Here is a 17,431-nt window from a genome sequence, read left to right on the forward strand (position 1 = left end):
GGGTGTGATTTGGGGGTTGAGATCTATGTCTAGGTATGGGATACAGTGGGAGAAGGACTTTCTCAACTTTTGGTACCTTAAATTTAAGCCTAGAATCACAGAATTTACATGCTTCAAAAGTCTTTAGTGGTAACTCTTATACCTCATTTTACAGATGAGGAAACAGTTACGGGAACTGTTTATATATTTCACTTAGCAGTTCTCCCAGCTCCTTTACATTCAGTTTACCCTGGCAGCTCATTCAATTATTACTCTTAAAGAAGAGGAGAGACTGATTAAATTGGGCCAGAAGAGGCAGTGGATACTAGTCCTTCTTCCTCCACTTGTGATGCTGCAATATAGCCCTGCACAATACTTTTTTTCATCATTAATTCTCTGGTGACTATAAGGTGGCTAAATCAAACCCTATTAATCTGAGGGTAGGTTCAAAAAGTTACAATATACCCTGTTCATTGCAAAATACTGTAAGATTTGGAAGTGCTGAATACAGCTTTTTCCTAAGGAATTTAGTAAACTTATAATTTGCAGTCTATATCTCATAAATAATATTAGATACCAATTACATATATTATCTTGATATTTACAGGTTTCAGAATACATGGTTTTTTTTTTAGAAGACTGCTTTTTATTTCATTTATTGCCTTGCAATCATTGTTTTTGATGAACATTGATATATGTATAATAAAAATTCATGAATGTAAACTGGGTAATGATGCAAGGTACAAGTTTTCTCAAAATTTGAATTTCATAATGTAGTACACTGTAAATAATTACATTTATTTCTTTTGATCTCTTTATGTTGATCTTTAAAAATATTCTTAACTATATGCCTAAAGCTAGTGGTAGGCAAGATTTTTGATTGCAGTGTTCTTATATCTTTTGTCCTAAGAAGTCACTTTTCCAAAGAAAGAGCATTTCTCTTACTTTTGTTGAAGCCCAAAGGTGAAGATTCTGCAGTCTATCTGTTGCAATGCAAGAGTGCTTCTTAGAATAAGGAAGATGCTTCAAAGCCACTGTCCCTTGATATCCATGATTATGTCTGTGCTCACTGCTGGGCTCATCACAACATGCTATCTCTTCTAATGTTACAACATCCCTGAGACCTAAGCATTGCAATATGGTGGTGGTTGTTCTTGTTGTGCTCAGTTGTGTCTGACTCTTTGTGACCCCATGGACTGTAGCCTGCCAGGTTCCTTTGTCTTTGAAATTTTTCTGGCAAGAAATACTGGAGTGGGTTGCCATTTTCTACTCCAGGGGATCTTCCCAACTCAGGGATTGAACCCATGTCTCTTGCATCTCCTGTACTGGCAGGAAGATTCTTTACCACTGTGACACCTGAGAAGCCCATGCTATTCTATAAATGGGGAAACTGAATTTCTGAGAGGTTGAGTGCAAAACCAGTTCAAATTATTCTTTGTACCACAGCAAACTTCTTATTTTATTTCCTTTTGAGAGAGAGAGAAAGACAATAAAAGTGAGATCAACAATGGCACTTCACATTCATATAGCACTTTAGAAATTTCTCTAGCCCATTGTGTGTTATATATGTATTACAGTGTTTTCTAGAGAACTAATGTGGTAATGATAATAGTAATATTTGTTAAAAAACCTACTATATGGAAGGCACTGTGCTAAGTGCTTCATATACATTATCTCATCTCATCCTCACAGCAGCCCTATGAAGTAGAAATTATTATGCTCATTTTTAAGATGAGAAAATGAGGCTTAGAGAGATTAAATAGCTTGCCCAAGGTTACTGCTGTTTAAACCAAGCAATCTAGCTGCAGATTCCAATCCCCTAACCGCTCTGCTGCTTGCAGTGTACCTAAGGCTCTTCTTTTTACCTACTTAATGTTTCTTCTTTTTTATGAAGGGGTTGTAGAGAAATGACTTCTGCACTGCTGCTGCTGCTAAGTTGCTTCAGTCGTGTCCAACTCTGTGCGACCCCATAGACAGCAGCCCACCAGGCTCCCCTGTCCCTGGGATTCTCCAGGCAAGAACACTGGAGTGGGTTGCCATTTCCTTCTCCAATGCATGAGAGTGAAAAATGAAAGTGAAGTCGCTCAGTCATGTCCAACTCTTAGCGACCCCATGGACTGCAGCCTACCAGGCTCCTCCTTCCATGGGATTTTCCAGGCAAGGGTACTGGAGTGGGGTGCCATTGCTTTTATGTAGTATTAAGAACTGCTGCTACTGACCAGTGTCCTCAAGATTTAATGTGCATAATCATTATCCGAGTCGTTTGCTAAGGCAGATGGTACTAGATATTCCTGAAATTTCATGCTGACCTTATTGTTACAAAATTTAAATGTAAACTAGAGTTGCATGGTGGGTAAAACCCCCAAATTTAATATTGTCAACAAATATCTAAGTAAACAATCATCTCTTGACTTAATTTTTTATACAGAAACAGATTTTTATGATTTCAGTAACTTTAAGGAAACTGTGTGGTGCCTTATCTTTATAATTAATACAATCATAGGACATAATCCAAAAACGTCTTTACTTTTGTCTATCTGCCCCTTTAAATTTCTCCAGGGGCATTAGCTTGTCTACTGCGAGATAGAAATGTGATCATTTCTATGGCTTTTCTGTTCTTTCTCTCAGGATCCTACATTGTGGAGTTAGAGAAATTTCCACACTGTTTTCCACAGTGGCTGCACCAATTTGCATTTCTACCAACAGTGTACAAATGTTTGCTTTTCTCCACATCGTCTCCAATGTTTGTTATTTGTGTTCTTTTTGATGATAGCCATTCTGACAGGTTTTTTTTTTCCCCTCATGATTAGCAGTGTTGAGCATCTTTTCATATACCTGTTGTCCATCTGCATTTCCTCTTTGGAAAAATGTCTATTCAGTTTTTCTGCCCATTTTTAAACACTTTGTTTTTTTGATATTGAATTGTATGAGTTGTTTGTATATGTTGTATATTAATTCCTTATCAGTTATATCATTTGCAAATATTTTCTCCCATTCAATAAGTTGTCTTTTCATTTTGTTGACAATTTCCTTTGCTGTGCAATTGCTTTTAGGTTTAATTAGCACCCATTTGTTAACTTTTGCTTTTATTTACTTTAGGAGACAGATCCAAGAAAATATTGCTGAGATTCATGTCAAAGAGTGTTCTGCCTATGTTTGACTCTAAGTGTTTTATAGTATTAGGATCTTACATTTAGACCTTTAATCAATTTTGAGTCTATTTTTCATATGATATTAGAGAATGTTCTAATTTCATTCTTTTACATGTAGCTGTCCAATTTTCCCAGGACTACTTACTGAAGAGACTATCCTTTCTCCATTGTATATCTTGCCTCCTTTGACCATAAGTGTGTGGGTTCATTTCTAGGTTCTCTATCCTGTTCCATTGATCTATCTGTCTGTTTTTGTCCTGGTACCATACCGTTTTGATTGCTAGAGCTTTATAGTATAGTATAGCTGTATACTATACTATGGGAGCATAATTCTTCCAGCTCTGTTCTTCCTTCTCAAGATTGCTTTGGCTATGCATGATCTTTTGTGTTTCCATACAAACTTTAAAATTATTTGTTCTAGTTCTATGAAAATTGCCATTGGTATTTTGATAGGAATTGTATTGAATCTGTAGATTTCCTTAGATAGTAGGGTCATTTAAATATTTACAATATTTAACAATTTATAGATGAATCTGTTCCTTTATGAGGAAGATTATCTGTTCCCCCCTGATCTCTTGCCAGTGTCGAGAAGTCTGGGGATTGATTTGGAGCTTGTTAGTATTTTTTGATATCTAAATCCAAAGAATAAGATCACGGAACCGAGCAACAGTTACAAAATGGGTAGAACTGTTTGATTATTACCTAGTGAACTGAACCCCTCTTAAATACCACTTTATATCATCTTAGCTCCATTTCGTCATCCAGTCACTGCTGTGGTAGCCAGGTCCACACACACTTTGACCAGATTTAGATAAGCATAGACTGACACTGCCTCAGCCTCAGCCAGTTGCTTCTTTTTTCCTATCTTGTGTTTCTCTGACTACCTTAGAATAGTTGGCTCTCATGCATGATCAACCAAAAGAATGGAGGCAAAGGAGTTAATGCCCTTAGGGCCATTCTTGGCTAATAGAGAATATTCCAGATAGATAAATGTTTTTTTTCTTTTCAATGCCAGCATGGCAACTCAAATGCATGTTCATAAAGCCTCTTATAATCTATTATTGATTTGAGTAATTATTAACCATGGGGGTTTTCAACCAGGTAACACTTTGCCTTCTTCCCCACAGATTCCCCCATCTCTTGCTATTTTTTCCTGAGATCAATTCCTAAATAAAATACCTGCCTGCAAGCCTTTTTCTAAGGCTTTCAGGGTGACCCAGGCAAAGACTAATTACCAATACTAATCCTTCTCATTTTCTGTCTCTTGATGATTGGTGCAAACCCAGATGTTCAAAATTATAAATTCATATGAAATTGGCATGTCTGTAAAAGAGGAGTGCCTGTAATTCTGTTGGCTTCAATTGAATAATTTGACACCAAGCATTGAAATTGCTCATAAGTAGTTCATGAATGTGGGCAATAGGAGCTGAAATACCATGAAACTGCCATCCTCCCTAAGAAGCAGAGGACTGAACTAGATAACTTCTTTGAGGAACACTGAGGACTTCAGTGACTTTTATCAGATGCAGGCATTTTTGACACAGGAAGGTATCAAAAAGGCATGTCACTTAACTGGGCTCACAAGTAGCCATATACCAAAGAGATGCCGTACAGTTTGCTTTAATTTAAAAGTAATATATTCTTACCACAATTCAGAATTTTCCTAGGTGATAGTGATGCCGATGTCACTTCCACCTGGGTTTGTGCTACACAGGAGAAGCCATACAAATGTTTTTCCATTCTGTCTCAGAAATTCCTGTGGTTGTATGACAAGGTAATCTGTAGTCCTTAAACACTGGCCTATTGATTGACTATAGCGTAATCACTAAGGAAGCTTTTCTAAAATACGTGTTCTAAGTTCTGGAGATTTGAATTAGTTCTGGGGTTGGGCAGTGGTAGGCTGGAGCTGTTCTGTCTAGCTTGTGAGGGCCTATTGGGCACCTCTCTAACTCTGCCTTGCATGACTTCATTTTAGTAGCTTGACATCAACTCTAATGAGAGTTTATTCTATGGAAGTTGGCAAATGCTAAAATCAGAGATTCATATCCCCACTTGTTCCCCCTGCCAGAGGAGCACATTGCTGGCCTGGGCTAAAAACCCAGTATAACCTTTCACTAAGGTAAGGAATCTATTTTTGGTTTTTATTTTATAATAAATCAAAATCCATTTATCAGATTTTTTTGGGCAAATATTTTAAAGGTATATCTGTTAACCTTTTTATTTAAAATAATATTATTAAAATTAACAAATTACCAATTTTGACTGTATAATTACAAATTTGAACACCTTGTCCTATAGCAACTAAAGTAAATGGCCTCTCACTGGGTTTTCTAAAGGCAAAGCAGTTCATATTAATTTAATTCCCTATGTGAGTTGTAAAATTATTTTACGAAATTAAAATATTTGTCTGGTTTGGTTTAATCATAGTTTTTAAACTAATTGCTTTAACAGAAGCTTAGAGTATCATTAGCCTACTAATTATTATAATTTAACAAATAATTGCTATACTAAAACCAAATGGTTATCATGGAAAGATTTTATCTGAAATCTGGAGATAGGAAGGGTGGCCCATCAGAGTGGGCTTCCTATTTCTCCTCCCTGTTGGTACCTCTAATTGTTAAACATTAAACATAGCGAGACTGGAGAATTCAGTACCTATTTACAAAGAGGACAGTGATTCTCAAGACAATGCCTGTGTTTCTATACCTGGCAACAGTGACTTAAAGACTTAAAGGTGATAAAGAATTATGCTTGCATTGGGGGCTTGAAAATGATAAAATCCTACATTTTGTTTGGAAACAAACTTTCTAAAGGCAAGGGTGGGTTAGAATGGGAACACTAACCTCTTTTTGTATGTGAGTGAGTGAAAATCACTCAGTTGTGTCTGACTCTTTGCAACTCCATGGACTGTATAGTCCATGGAATTCTCCAGGCCAGAATACTGCAGTGGACAGCCATTCCCTTCTCCAGGGGATCTTCCCAACTCAGGGGTCAAACTCAGGTCTTCCACATTGCAGGAGGATTCTTTACCGTCTGAGCCAGTAAATCATAGTATATATCATGTAATCCTTAAAATAGGCCTTTAGGTCATTACTCAGATGGAATAAGCATGTATTTTTATGGCTAGGTGATTATTTAGTTCATCTCCCAAAGAAAAAAGTCTTCACAGGTAGTGCTTTGTTTGGGTTTTTAATTTAAAAATGAAACAAAAAATTATTCTAGGATTAATTTGGCAAAACTAATACAATTATGTAAAGTTTAAAAATAAAATAAAATTAAAAAAAAAAAAGAAAAATTTGAGGAAAATATAGCAATTAAAAATATCAAGTTTGCCAGTATTAAAAAGAATTGTGTTTCTTAAGCATATCAAAATTTTAAATAAAATCTTACAGGGAATTTTATTCATTTGTAGGCAGTCAAAAAAAGTATCTCGAATGGAAGTAGGAAGATTCTTTCTAATACTTGGATTTAAGTGTTTCTTTTATGGGACAATTTTCTCAGAAATTAAGTACAAATTACTTTATATCGACACTCACATGTAGTCTAAAATGTTTAGATCATTAATAACAGTTTATATATACTTCTTAAAATGATAATTGATATAAATAAATTTGTAGGTTTAAAAACAATAAGCAAGCGTAACGCAGTATTATTATTTGGGCATTTTCTAAGTTTATTCCGTAAATCAGGCTTCCCTGGTGGCTCAGAGGTTAAAGCATCTGCTTGCAAAGCAGGAGACCTGGGTTCGATCCCTGGGTTGGGAAGATCCCCTGGAGAAGGAAATGGCAACCCACTCCAGTATTCTTGCCTGGAGAATCCCATGGGCGGAGGAGCCTGGTGGGCTACAGTACACGGGGTCGCAAAGAGTCGGACTCGACTGAGTGACTTCACTTTCACTTTCATTCTATAAATCAAGCATTGTCAGGTTCTGTGAAAGATTTATAAGTCTATGTATTTTTGAATATTTATTTTAAATGATCAGTTGGTTCACAATTTTAAAAATATATAGAGGTATATAATAAAAACACCATGAAAATTATTGCTTTTCATCTGTTTCCATCCCCAGAGGCAACAAATATTACCAGTTCCTTGTGTATCCTTATGCAGATAAGCAGGTACAAGCCAAGTGGGGGTTATTCTCTCCAACATCTTGGTTGTACAGTCTGCTTTACACATATAGTAACATATCCTACACATAGCTACAGATCTTGCTTTTCACACACATATCTTGGAGATTATTCCATAGCCCAAGTAACAGATTATCTGTGTTTTAATGATTGCAAACTATTTCCTTTTTTGAATGCTCCATAATCTATTGGAACAGTCATCTGTTATGGTCACTTTGGTAGTTTCCAATCTTGATATTACAAACCACATTGCAGTGAATAACCTTATATATAGGTCTTTTCACCCATAAGTAAGTATGGCTTTAAGAAAAACTCCTTTAAGTAGAGTTGGGTTAAAGGTTATATACTTCTATAATCTTGATAAATATTGTCAAATTACCTCCTGTAGAGGTTGCATCAGTTTGCAGTTTGACTAACAGCATACAAAAATGTCTGTTTCCCACCTGTCTGGCCAAACAGTATTATTAATCTTTTGTATTTTTGTCCATCTGATAGATAAATAATAGTATATTAGTATAGTTTTAATTTTAATTTTTCTTATTCTCTTATTCATGTGTTTAAAAGTTATTTGTGTTTCATTTTCTACAAACTGTGCATATTGTTTACTTATTTTTCTATTGGGCCATTTATTATCAAATAGTAGGTGTTTATTGGTTTGTGATATGAGTTGCAAATATTTATCCCAGCTTGCCATTTTTCTTTCACCATTGTTTATTATAGTTTTATGCTGTAAAATTTATCAATCTTTTGATTTATGGCTTCTATGTCATATTTAAATAGGCTTCTTCTATATCAAGATTATAAAACATTTTTCCTAGGTTTCTTCTAATACTTTTATGCTTTCACTTTTACAATTAAATCTTTGATTCATTTGTAATTTATCCTGATGTAGAATATGAAGAATAGCTCTAATGTTATTTTTTTCCTAGATGGCTACCCAATGGCATTTATTGAATAATCCATCTTTTCTTCAGTAAGCTGAGATGCTGTCTTGCTACCTTTTGTTATATTAATAATTATGGAATGCACACTATGAATCAAGTGTTGCATTAGGTACTATGGTAAATTTTAAAAGTGTAATACAGTTCTTGTAGCAGAAATTACTGTCTAGTTAGAGCCACAAAACTAACACTCATGGAAAAAATAAAATGGTGTATTATATCAGAGATGGTTTGATGGAGGGGTGGGCATCAGTTCTTCCCTGATGGTTGTAAAGAGGGATTAGAGAATAAAAACACACAAAAGCGAAATAGGGGAACAGAAGAAAAGGAGGATACTTGCTCATACTCATTAACCAAAACTGATAGGTCTAAACAAGAGGCAGGCTAAAGGTTTATTAGCAAATATTCATTATGGATGTATTTCTGTATGGCAAATACTTTTATTTTGTAGAAATACATCTATCACATGTAAGCTGAAAATTACCATTATAAGATGCTGTGATTTCTTAAATTCTTCATTTTTAATTTAAATGTGGAAGTATCTGTAGAAAATGGCTTCAACTTCAATAGCCACTATCACAGCAAGCATCTTGTTAGTTAATTTGGAATTATTTGGTTATATCTGAACTGGTTCCTATTGTATTTTCTTTCTTGTTTAATATTGAATCTCTTTGTATGAAATTAGCCATACTGGACTCTGCCACTTTAAATACTTTCATAATGGAAGATTTAGAAATATCTGTGGTACATAATACAAATATATGTATTCTCTTTTGTTCATAGTTTTAAATTTTAATCTTAAAATTTACGATAAAATTTTTTTGACTGCTGCGTGACTTGTGGGATCTTTGTTCCCAGACCAGGGATCAAACCCAGACCTTCAGGACTGAAAGCATGAAGTCTTAATCTTTGGACTGTCAGAGATTTCCCAAGATATAACTTATATGTCATAAAATTCACATTATAAAGTGTACAATTAGATGGTTTCATGTAAATTCATGAGATTATAGCAGCTATCACTTCTATTTAACTCCAGAATATTTCCATTACTTCATAGAGAAACTTTGTATGAGTTAATAGTCATTCCACATTATCCTGGCTCTCCAGCCCCTGGCAACTGCTATTTTCTGTTTGTGTAGATTTGCCTGTTTTGGAAATTTCATATAAATGGAATCATATAATATGTGGCTTTCTGTATTTGCCTTCTTCATATAAGGCATCCATGTGGTAGCATGTGTTGGTGATTCAGTCTCTTTAATGGCTGAATAGTATTCCATTGTGTGAATATACCACGTTTTGTTTATTCATCAGCTGATGGACATTTGAATTATTTCTGCCTTTTGCTAATATGAATAAAGCAGCTGTAAACATTTGTAGGGCTTCCCTGGTGGCTCAGTGGTAAAGAATCTGCCTGCAATTCCCTCGAGGAAGGCATCACAACCCCCTCTACTATTCTTGCCTCTAGAATCCCATGGATAGAGGAGCCTGGTGGGCTATAGTCTACAGAGTCACAAAGAGTCAGATGCAACTGAAGTGACTGAGCACACATGCATGCAGGAACATTTGTATACAAATTTTTGTGTGGACGTATGTTTTCATTTCTCTTGGATATATACCTAGAAGTGGAATTGGTAGCTCCCATGGTAACTCTATATTTAAAAATTTGAGAAACAGTCAAACTGTTTTCCACATTGACTGCATCAATTTACATTTCCACCAGCAATGTATGAAGGTTAAAATTTCCTCAAATATTTGCCAGTACTATTTATTTCCCCCTTTTAAAAATTATAGCTATCCTAGTGTGTGTGAGTGGTGTATTGTTGCAGTTTTGATTTGCAACATTCCTGATGAGTTGAGTATCTTTTCATGTACTTGTTTTCCATTTCCATATCTTCTCTGTAGAAATACCTGTTTAAATTCTCTGGCTATTTTTGAATTGGACTGTCTCTTCATTATTTATTTGTAGGTGTTCTTTGCACATTCTAGAAATTAAAACCTTATCAGGTATATGATTTGCAAATGTTTCTTCCCATTGCTTAGTGTTTTTTGTTTTTTTTTTTCATTTTCTTGGTAGTATCTTTTGACACATATTTTGTTGTTGTTGTTGTTGAAGAGACTATGCTTTCCTCATTGAGTGATCCTGACATCCTTACTGAAAATTAATTGACTATGTAAATGTAAGGTATATTTCTTGATTCTCAATTCCATTCCATCGAGGTACTTGTTGCTGTTTAGTCACTCAGACGTGTCCAACTCATTGTGACGCCATGGACTGTAGCCCATCAGGCTCCTCTGACCGTGGGATTTCCTAGGCAAGAATACTGAAGTAGGTTACTGTTTCCTTCTCCAGGGGATCTTCCCGATCCTGGGATCAAACCCAAGTCACCTGGGAAGCCCTTTCTAGTACTACACATTCCTGATTACTGAAGTTTTGTGGTAGATTTTGAAATGAGGCAAAGTATGAGTCTTTCAATGTTGTACTTTTTTTTTCAAGATTGTTTGGCTATAGTAGGTGACTTGCACTTATATATAAATTTTGTTATGTTTTTTATTTTATACTTTTTTTCTATATAGATTTTAGGATTAGCTTGTCCATTTCTGCAAAAAAGAAAGTTGTAATTTTGACACGAGTTGCACTGAAATCTATATATCAATTTGGGGATTACAAGTTTGCAAATAAGTTGATTTTTACTATTTTTAAATATGTAAATATTCTTACAGCTCTATACTTTTTCTAACATTTCACCTAAATTTTAAAGTTAATTTTTTAATTATTTAAAAATATGATATGAATTCAGTGGTCTTTTCCAGTGGCTACTGTTACCACATGCTTATTTTTGCTGCTTTTCAGGAATAGCATTCTGTCAGACTTGAACTTACCTAATACTGATGACGATGGTTATCGTAATGGAGCTGGTACATGTAAAAATGACCATGATGGTAAGGATGACAACCTGTACTTCCCGAGTGCCAGTTATGTACCAGGTTCCTTGCACATCATATTTAATCCTTGGTCATTACTTGGGAGGGAGATAGAAGCATCACAAATTTCTAGGTGAGAATACTGAGACTGAGTGTGATTTGATAAAGAATCTGAGACCTAGGAAGGTAAGTGACTTTCTCCAGGTCTCAGAAAGCTGATAAATGCAAAACTGAGATTTGAACACTCCTCTTCCCCCCATTACTCTGTGTCCTCTTTACCTATGAGCATCATATTTAAAAAACTTCAGACTAGTGTACACTAGATTTTGGCTTCCTATAATTAGGTATGAATGATGAGAATAAAATTATCTAGTAGGAAGAGATTATTAACATAATCAATATGCCTTCCCTTTTCAAGATATTCCAGCCATAATGACTCTCTTTCTCTATATCCTACATTAATATACCAAGTTCATCCTTACCCAGAAGGCTTTGTACTTGCTGTTTTAATTCCCCTCTTCTTGGAAAGTTTTCTCCAGACATTTGCATGGCTGGCACATTTTTCATCTTTGAAATCTTGGTCCAAGTGTCTCCTCAAAGAGGCCCCCTCTGACTACATCTAGGTAAATATTTTATTTCCATTCTACATTGCCATAGTTATTTTCTTTCCCATGTTAGATTATATTATTATCTTCATAGTCATCCTTATAAGTAACTGAAATAATTTTGTTCACTTCTACATTTATTATCCTTTTCCTCAAACCAGAATATAAGCTCTTTGGAGACAGACATTTTTTGTTTGTGTTTTTACCAAAGTTTCATAGAAATTTTTCAAATATTTTTTGACTAATTGTGATTAATTATAAACTTTTCTCAACATGTGCCCCAATTTGTTTTCCATTTTACTTTCATTTATTTTGGAATAATTTTGGCATGTGATTACTTTTCCCTCTTATTTATAAACTTAGTTTTTAAAGAAATTTATTTTGTTTCTCCATGGCTAAGAAATGCAGGTGTTTAATCACATAAATAAGCTCTGAATAATTAGAGATTTTTTTTCTAAGCTATGTAAACTGTTTCTCTTCATTTTAAAATTAATGGTGGACTCCTTGGGCTAGTTTCTATTGTTGAACTTTTGTTTCAAACTTTTATTCTTAATTTTGTTTTTCCTGTGTCTTTTGTGTTGCTAAATAGGTTATAAGCTACCTGTAATGTTGAGGGACTGAGCACAGGGTTGAGTTACTCAATAAACTCTGCTTAGTTGTTTTATTGCAACTTAAGAAATGAAGAGAAGAAAGTCAAATCAACAAAACATTGTTAATAATGATCATAATATCTTTGTAACAAACTTTTTGGAAGAAGGATTTGATGCCATTTTCTAAAATATTGTTTATGTGTTTTATTGCAAAACTTCCTAAATAAGCTGTCTTCATTAATTGAAAGTTAATTCCCTGTTTTCATGGTTTTAAAGGCGTGGTCTCTGTAGGTGGTTGACCTTTATCACTCAAAGGCTTCCAGAATACATATGAAAGAAAAGCAACTTGGTATAGAAAGACACTAGAATTACACTTCTATTAGTAAATCTTTAACTTTTTTTTTTTTTTTTAGCAAAGAAAAGCACACTTAGTAAATGTTTCAACATCCTGGTTGAGTTATCTAATTGGAGTTAAATGTATAAATAGGTAAGCAATACTCTTTCAGGAAAATCTGATAGAAAATTACTCTTTTGCTACAACAGAAAGAAATGTCATTACATTACAGCATTTGTGATATGCTGAATTTATTTGCAGTGTTTATAATAGCTCTCATATATTTTATAGAAGTAAGAGTTTTAGTATGTATTTATCAAATTAAAAACTGCCTTAGATTGTTCATTCTGTTTTCTAAACTTTATCACTGATTATAGATACAAGGTACTTCTATCATTTATTTTAAACACTGTTTATTAACTTGTCTTTAGGCTAGCTAAGATTGCATAGTGCTAAGAAATTAAGTGCTTTGGACAATCAGCAATTTGCATAATTATTGTTTTAGAGATAATCCTGTAGGGAATAGTCTTCTTCTATGAATATTTATAAAGTATCTGATTTATAAGCACAGAGACAATGAGTATAAGGTATTGTTATCTAGTTGTTTGAAGGATAATAAAATGTCCACAGAGAATAAATGTAATATCTTTGATATGGTTCAAATGACTTTATCACTAATCATATAATAGAAAAAAGAAAGAGGGTAATGGGAAATTTTCCATTATTTAGCTTACTCTTGTACTTTCAGGACACAGTCCCTGAAATATTTTGTGTAATAGTTTATGTCTGAGTATACGTATTTATGTATGATGACATATTTGTAACAGGAATATGTATTGGACATCATAATGTAAGTAATGAGAATTAATCTAGATTAATGTTGGCAAATTTACTCAGTAGGTCAGTTGAATCTGACCCACTGCCTATTTTTGTAAGTAAGGTTTTATTGGAACACAATGCTAATTCATTTGTATATTATCTGTGGTAACTTTCATGCTATTACAGCAGATTTGAGCATGGCCTGAGAAGCTATGCCCTTTAGAGAAAAACTCATGCCCCCTGATCTAGATATTATCACATAGATGCAGCTGACCCTCATACTCCAGGGTCCCTATGTTGCTGCATTTTAAAGAATTTTTCTCTGTATTCTTTTCTTCCTAACATAATGTGACTACTAAAGAGAGTCTTTAGTTATTGGCTTAAACAAGATCCAAGGAATCTTTTTGATCCTTATTGTCTACCGGTGTTTATAATCATAAGCATTAAAAGTGGAAATACATAAAACACATTAATACAAAAGCCTGAGATTTTGTCATAAAGTGATCTAAATTCTACCAGTGCTTTTTGAATATCCAGGGCTTACTTAATTAGTATCTTGGGAATTGGGAATAAAAGTTAGCAAACTCTTGGTTATGTGTACTGTGATACTTCAAAGCTACTCCTTCCACTGCAAGAAGAGTAGTTTCCAATATTCTCCTTCCTCACTTATCTGTGTGCGAGTGTTAAGTCGCTTCAGACTCTGTGCGATTTTGGACTGTAGCCTGCCAGGCTCCTCTGTTCATGGGATTCTCCAGGCATGAATACTGGAGTGGATTGCTGTGCCCTCCTGGAGGGGACCTTCCTGACCTAGGGACTGAAACTGTGTTTCTTACAACTCCTGTTTTGGCAGTAGGTTCTTTACCACTATGCCACCTGGGAAGCCCTCCTCACTTATCTACCAAAGACAAATGAGGAAAACAAATTCTAGTTAATATACTTTATATCTTGATTTTAAGGTTTCTAATTTCAATAAAAATAAAATATTGGATAAATAACTTCCAAGGTTTCTTTATAATTTTAAAATTTTGTGATTTAAAAATTTTTTTCATTTAAATTAAAAAGCTAGTATAAGCATTTATCAAAGAAAAATAAATGCATTCTCTTAAAGAATCAATTTAGTTCATCATTAGTAATTAAAATAGCTCTTTTTCACAAGCTCATTCTCTGTAGTTATAAATCATAAGAAAGGAATTGCAAAAGAAGAGCTAAATGAGTTGAGCGATATACCATGTTCATAGATTGGAGCTCAATATTGTTAAGATGTCATTTCTTTACAAATACTATAGATTCAGTAAAATCCTCCCCAGTTTTTTTTGTAGAAATTGGCAAATTGATTCTAAAATTTATATGTTGACAGAGAAAGATAAACATCATATGGTATTCCTTATATGTGGAATCTAATGAATAATAGAAGTGAACTTTTATACAAAACAGAAATAGATCCACAGATATAGAAAACAAATTTATGGATACCAAAGGGGAAGAGGGGTGGTTAAATTAGAAGTTTGGGGTTAACATATATACAAGAAAGACCTGTATAGCATAGAAAACTATACTTAACATTTTGTAATAACTTATAAGGGAAAATGGGTTTTCCTGGTGGCTCAGATGGTGAACAATCCACCTGCAATACGGGAGACCTGGGTTCGATCCCTGGATTGGGAAGATCCCCTGGAGGAGGGCATGGCAACCCACTCTAGTATTCTTGCCTGGAGAACCCCAAGGACAGAGAAGCCTGGCAGGCTCCATGGGGTTGCAAAGAGTCGGACATGACTGAGCAACTAAGCACAGCACAGCACATAAGAGAAAGTAATCTGAAAAAATATGTATGACTGAATCACTTTGATGTATACTGGAAACTAACAACATGAAATTAAAAGACGCTTACTCCTTGGAAGGAAAGTTATGACCAACCTAGATAGCATATTCAAAAGCAGAGACATTACTTTGCCAACAAAGGTCCATCTAGTCAAGGCTATGGTTTTTCCAGTGGTCATGTATGGATGTGAGAGTTGGACTGTGAAGAAGGCTGAGCGCCGAAGAATTGATGCTTTTGAACTGTGGTGTTGGAGAAGACTCTTGAGAGTCCCCTGGACTGCAAGGAGATCCAACCAGTCCATTCTGAAGGAGATCAGCCCTGGGATTTCTTTGGAAGGAATGATGCTAAAGCTGAAACTCCAGTACCTGGCCACCTCATGCGAAGAGTTGACTCATTGGAAAAGACTCTGATGCTGGGAGGGATTGGGGGAAGAGGAGAAGGGGACGACAGAGGATGAGATGGCTGGATGGCATCACTGACTCGATGGATGTGAGTCTGAGTGAACTCTGGGAGTTTGTGATGGACAGGGAGGCCTGGCGTGCTGTGATTCATGGGGTCACAAAGAGTCAGACACAACTGAGCGACAGAACTGAACTGAACAACATTATAAGTCAATTGTACTTCAGTTTTTCAAAAAATTCATATGGAAATGGAAAGGATTTAGAATAGTTAAAAAAAATCTTGAAAGAACAATGTTGAAGTACTTATATAAAACCCTTGATTTTAAGAGTTACATTAAAGCTAAAGTAATGAAGATAGGTGTCTATTAGCATAGAAGTAGGTAGTTAGATCAACTGAACAAAATTGAACACAAATATAGCAAATTGTGCATGTCAAGGCTGTATATTGTTACCCTGCTTATTTAACTTATATGCAGAGTACATCATGCAAATGCTGGGCTGGATGAAACACAAGCTGGAATCAAGATTGCTGGGAGAAATATCAATAACCTCAGATATGCAGATGACACCACCCTTCTGGCAGAAAGCGAAGAAGAACTAAAGAGCCTCTTGATGAAATTGAAAGAGGAGAATGAAAAAGTTGGCTTAAAGCTCAACATTCAGAAAGCTAAGATCATGGCATCTGGTCCCATCACTTCACGGTAAATAGTTGGGGAAACAGTGACAGACTTTATTTTCTTAGGCTCCAAAATCACTGCAGATGGTGACTGCAGCCATGAAATTAAAAGACACTTGCTCCTTGGAAGAAAAGTTATGACCAACCTAGACAGCATATTAAAAAGCAGAGACATTACTTTGTCAACAAAGGTCTGTCTAGTCAAATCTATGGTTTTTCCAGTAGTCATGTACAGATGTGAGAATTGGACCATAAAAAAAGAATTGATGGTTTTGAACTGTGGTGTTGAAGACTCTTGAGAGTCCCTTGGACAGCAAGGAGATCCAACCAGTTAATCCTAAAGGAAATCCATCCTGAATATTCATTGGAAAGACTGATGCTGAAGGACTAAAACTCCTATACTTCTGCCACCTGATATGAAGAATAGACTCATTGGAAAAGACCCTAATGCTGAGAAAGATTGAAAATGGGAGGAGAAGGGGATGACAGAGGATGAAATGGTTGGATGGCATCACTGACTCGATGTACATGAGTTTGAACAAGTTCCAGGAGTTGGTGATGGCCAGGGAAGCCTGGTGTACTCAGTCTATGGGGTTGCAAAGAGTCAGACACAACTGAGCTACTGAACTGAACTGATAGTAAGTTGATTTTGAACAAAGCCACCAAAGCAGCTCAATAAAAGAAAAGAAAATGTTTAACAAATGGTTCTACAACAACTAGAAAATGCACCTCTACCCCTTCTTCACAATATAAAAAGAGTTAGTTCAACATGTGCCAAATTTAAGAGCCAAAACATAAAGCTTCTAGAAAAATAACAAAGGAGAATCTCATTGTGTGTTTGACATTTGAAGATTTCTTAACAACCTACACCCACACACATGCACACTCTAACCATAAAAGACAAAATATAGATGTATTGGATTGTACAATAATACAATTTTTCTCTCATCAAAAACAAATAAAATAAAATTGTTAAGGAAATAAAATTCAAACTATAAACTTGGAGACAATATTTGCAACATTTATATCTGTCAAGATAATTGTTCCAGAATCCTACAAGTCAATA

Source organism: Bison bison, unplaced genomic scaffold, assembly GCF_000754665.1.
Source record: "Bison bison bison isolate TAMUID 2011002044 unplaced genomic scaffold, Bison_UMD1.0 scf7180017864035, whole genome shotgun sequence".
Taxonomy (NCBI): Eukaryota; Metazoa; Chordata; class Mammalia; order Artiodactyla; family Bovidae; genus Bison; species Bison bison.